We start from the raw sequence: 5,721 nt of genomic DNA, 5'->3' as shown, positions 1-5,721 counted from the left end.
ATTCATAGTCAAGCGACCCAGCTCCATTTCGTGCTCTTAAAGCTTTCCAAATAAAGTAGCTAGAGGCATAGAGTCAAACCATATGAGTAACCATCAAACCATATGACAAGAAGAAACATGGCCAACATCCAGGCGTGGACCAAATGAGCTAGGCGCCTAACCACGTGCACCAAAACCAACCATGAAGAAAGCTTGGTCAATTCACCAAGCAACTTGCCTATTCTTTACTTGAAGGCCAAGCACATGACCTCATGCATGCCATATACTATGAACAACCAAGTAGGACGTGTCAACATGCTTGCAATCTAGCCCACAATGGGTTGTCCAAGCTAATTGGCCAAGGCATGCAAGCTGCTGACCCACCAGCTTTGGGTGAGTCAAACCGCCTGGTCAAGCGTTGAACAACCAGAAATAGTGGCCTAGCGCCCCTCAGCTTGCCTATAAAAGGCACCCCCATTTCCTCACTTGAATATATTGTAATTTCTTTATAATTTCATCTTCTTCTTTCCATTTCGGTTCTCTCTTACTTTAGGTTGTTCTTAGGATGTTTTTAGGTGTTTAGTTCATAGAAATTCAGAGGGAATGGAGTTGGCAAATGAGGTGCAAAAACATGATTTTGTAACCTCAATTGGAACCAAAAGCATATAATCTTTGGATGGATGGCTAATGCTCCAAAAATTTGGACTATGGTGTAAGTTCTTGTAATTTTATCTTCTTCTTCATTTATACAAGTTATTATGGTTTTATTGATTCTATAGGAAGTTCTTAATAAGGTTTTAGATTGATCACCTAAAATTTTATTTAAGGATCCAAAACATGATTCTTCTTAAAGTGTGGATAAGTGAACTAAAAAGTATAACCTACACCTTAGTTCACTTTCCATATCAAAACATCTATTTTAAGCAACTCATATTCACGGCTAAACAATGTTATCGAAGGCTAAAGTAGGGTGTGACAACCTTCTCCGACGAGTGACAGTTAACTATTGTTTAGTATATTATGCAAGGTTTGAAAATCATCTTTTCCATACTAGGACACTAGATGGAAGGTTAAGACAAGGTGTATGGTTTAACCAAAGTATAACACTTAACTTGCATAAATTCTCATGTTAATATTGTTCAAGATATTATTCCATCATTCTAACCATATTTTCCTCTCGAATTTGTAAATAGTTAGTTCTTTAATTTTTCACGTTTATCAATTCATAAAACACCAAAACAATATTATATGTTACTTTCTTACTTTTGATAAAAGATACAAAGTATGAGTATATTTCTGTTAGGAAATTCCATTAGGTTCAACGTAACCCTATACTATACTACAATTGAATCTTGAAAGAGATCCAAGTGTAAAATAGTAGAGTGTTAAACTTATAAATTTTATTTGTTGAAACCTAGCCTATTCACAAAAGTGCACATCAATTCAGGATTTGTAACTATGTGAATTGGAATAACATACAAAAAGTATAATTCAATCAATGGATTGTTACTTGACAATAAGAGAGTGATAAAAAATAAATCTATCCGCTGTCATTTACTTTCTACCATTTATTTTCGGCAACTAACATTTATTATTTGTCATTTACTTTTCCGCAACTAACAATTTATTTATGGCTTTATTCTTTTATTCTTTATACCAACCCTTCAAAAGAAGTGGTACGATTAACTGCTAACTTTATTTTTTTGTTCTTTTTATTATTCTTTGATACCAACCTTTCGTAAGAAATGGTATGATTAACTTGATAAAATGAGATCGATCTTTATGATATTGTTAAAAGGAATCCGAAAAGGGAGTAAATAAATAAAGTCACTAATTAAGTAAATTATTCATCATTCATCACTCTAAAATAAATAAATAAACTTGCAAAATTGGATTAAATCTCCTTTCAATAAATTGACCATTTATTGAGGGGGATAAACTTCTAAATTACTTTTCAACAAATTTGCACCGCTGCTGGGGAATTGCTAGATAATAAAAATTCATACTTATATTTTTTTTATCTTAAGTAATTGTAAATGCAATTTTCTTTTCTCTCTGTACAAATTTTTCTCTTTATGTTTTATACATCCTTAATATATTTTTTTTGTTTTTTACACTTAATAAATTTAAAATCCAAGAAGAAAGCAAAAGTTGGAACTAGTGGATTGAAAACCCAATGGTTAAGAAACCTTTTGTTGCTGTTATATAATTTTTAGGTGATGAGAAGGTACACCTCATCAGATTTTTCAAAAGAAGAACATAGAAGGGATTGGAATGAGAAATGATTAGTGGCTAGACTTTTCAAAGAGGGAAGAAAACTAATTCTCCAAAAATCCAAGAAGGAAGCTACTTTCATCCTTGATGGTTAAGTATTCACCATGCACTTTTCATGAACATATTTGGTTTTGCGATACTTTAACCAATAGCTCCATAAACATCGTTTAGGTGATGGTTTTTAAGTTAAGAAATAAATTTCTACAACTAAGAGCATGCTTGATAAAATTGTGCCAAATATTAATTTTTCCAAACTTGAGAACTCCTAAAAGTGTGTTATTTGGTTTACTAAGTTGTTGTTTTGTTTAGCATTTAACAAAATAAATTCATGAACTTCTGAATGGATTTATTTGTTTTTGTTTGAATTGATATCTTTATGTTTGGAATTCCATAAAATCTATTAGGATTTCCATTTATCAATTGGATTTGAAAAATGTTTTAAATTGTTTTCTAAGCAACATTTTCATGAGAAAAGCATGTTGTTTGATGGGAATTTCTGTCAATCAAATTTTATTCATGAACATAATGATTTTAGACATTGAGAAATTCATGTAAATTTTTAGTCTAACATAAAGGGCAAAGAAAATTGCAAGTTCTAATGATTTACAAGAAAACAATTCCAAAACAAACAGACAAAAAAGAGGAGTTGGCTCTAAAGGCACTTCTATCTTGCATAGGATTGTAAAATCAAGGAGAATTAAATTCCTTGTTATCCAAAAAATGTTGGTTAGATTTTAATTTAATTTTTCATTCTTCCAAAATGTTACACAAACTTCTTCAAAATATTTTTCAAAATGACTTGAGGACAATTCAAGCTCTTAAGTAGGGGGGAGTGTGTATAACATATTGAAAGAAATTCAATTTTTGTGTGTTTTAAAAAAATTTAGTGTGTGTTTATTTGCTTTTTAGTGTGTTTATTTTCTTTGAAAAAATTTAGTGTGTTTACTTTAGTCTCTTTTTGGCATATTTATTTAAAAAGTGAAATTTTTGAAACTAAACATGCTAAATAACACAAACTTGGCTTGAACAATTTTTTTAACAAGATCACTAACTATGCGAAATAACAATCTTCGATGAGCAACATGAGATAAAAATATGAATTTTTGTGTGAAATATTCATAATGTCATAACTTTGATAAAATGCAAACTTTTTGTGAAATCATTTATCATGAACTTGTGAATTTATTTGAAAAACAAAGAGTTGTACACAAACCAACCATGTGAGGGAGTGTTAGCCAAACACATAATTACGTGAGCTTATTGTGAGATACTTGTTGGCTTTGCACAATTAATTTTGTTTGAATCTTTCATTACCAGATTGCACATAATTAATAGGAAATGATCAAGGCAAGTTCTTACAATTAGAATGAGCCACTTCACCAAAAATGACAAACCAAAAATAGGAACATCCTTTGTCAACCGCTTTAAGCCTTAAAAAGAAGTATTATTTTTTCAAACACAACCCTTGAGCCTAATGTGGAAAAACAAAAATGAAATCCCCTATACCTTTCTTAAGTAAATGGATAGCATTTTTCAAAAAGAAGGTCGATGGAAAAATTAAGTTGGGGGGACTGGTTGGTTGTGTAACAAAAAGTTCAAAAGAAAAATTATTCTCAATCTCTTCACAATTCAAAAAAGTAAAGAAAAACTCAAAAGGAGTAAAAAGAGATTGAGAAAAATCAATAAAAGTTACCTAAAAAAGCACAAGGAAAAGAATGGGGAAAGGAAAACAAAGAGGTATGGTGAAAAAGCTGAGAGGAGTGTGTACTTAGAAGATAAGTTATTTTGCTCTCTTTTAACTTGAAAATATTTGTCAATATCTTGAAAAGCCAAATTTCTTTTACAGCCAAGCCTCATTACAACCTAAGGAAGACCTTAGTGATCCTTCATAAATTGTGCAATTATAGTAAGTGTTGAGATGTAAAACAAAATTAAATTCTTGCAAACCAATGAAGTTATTTTTGAGCGAAACATTTACCCATTTGGTTCCATTCTTGAACCGTGTGTGAAAATGCATCTCTTTGATTGATATTGTCTTTTATAGGTGAAGTGCTAAATGAATTTTTCAAAAGAAGTGTTCATTCTTAGTTTGAGTATTATGAGTCAAAATCACATTATCATAAACACATCTCATGAAGATTTGAAATGATGCGTAGTTTTGATCTTGTCCAATATTAATTTTTCCATAGCCAAGTAGTTGTTATGTTTCCTATGTTTGGGGAAAAACAATTCTTTCAAAACCCTAGAAGGAAGATACTTTCATCCTTGATGGTTAAGTATTCACCATGCACTTTTCATGAACATATTTTGTTTTGTGATACTTCAACGAATATCTCCATAAACATGCTTTAGTTGATGGTCTTTAAGTTAAGAAATAATTTTCTACAACTAAGAGCATGCTTGATAAAATTGTGCCAAAAAATTATTTTTTCCACACTTGTGAACTCCTAATAGTGTGTTATTTTGTGTACTAAGTTGCTATTTGGTTTACCATTTAACAAAATAAATTCAAGAACTTATGAATGGATGTATTTGTCCTTGTTCGAATTTATATTTTTATGTTTGGAATTCCACAAAGTTCTATTTGGATTTCCATTTCTCAATTGGACTTGAAACATGTTTGAAATTATTTTCTAAACAACATTTTAATGAAAAAAGCGTGTTGTTAGATGGGAATTTGTGTCATTCAAATTTTATTCATGAGCATAATGATTTAGACATTGCGAAACTCATGTAAAGTTTTAGTCTAACTGAAAGAGCAAAGAAAATTGCAAGTTATAATGATTTACAAGAAAACAAGTCCAAAAACAAACAGACAGAAAAGAGGAGTTGGCTCTAAAGGCACTACTATCTTGGAGAGGATTGTAAAATGAAGGAGAATTGAATTCTGTGTTCTCCTAAAAATGCTAGTTAGTTTTTAATTTAATTTTTCATTCTTCCAAAATGTTACGCATACTTCCTGAAAATAATTTTCTAAATGACTTGACGACAAGTCAAGCACTTATGTTGGGCGGAGTGTGTATAACATTTTGAAATAAATTCAATTTTGGTGTGTTTTAAAAAAATTAGTGTGTTTCTTTGTTTTTTAGTGTGTTTAATTTCTTTAAAAAAAATTTTACTGCATTTACTTTAGAGTCTTTTTGAGATATTTATTTAAAAAGTGAAATTTTTGAAACTAAACATGCTAAATAACACAAACTTGGCTTGATCAATATTTTTTAACAAGATCACTAAAAATGTGAAATAACAAGCTTTGATGAGAAACATGAGATAAAAATATGATTTTTTGTGTGAAAAATTCATAATGTCATAACTTTGATAAAATACACACTTTTTGTGAAATCATTTATCAAGAACTTGTGAATTTTTTTGAAAAACAAAGAGTTGTACACAAACCAACCATGTGAGGGAGTGTTAGCCAAACACATAATTAAGGAAGATAATTTTGGAATTCCATAAAGTTCTATT

The sequence above is a fragment of the Lupinus angustifolius genome, chromosome LG15 (genome assembly GCF_001865875.1).
Source record: "Lupinus angustifolius cultivar Tanjil chromosome LG15, LupAngTanjil_v1.0, whole genome shotgun sequence".
NCBI lineage: Eukaryota > Viridiplantae > Streptophyta > Magnoliopsida > Fabales > Fabaceae > Lupinus > Lupinus angustifolius.
This window is presented reverse-complemented; position numbering follows the sequence as displayed.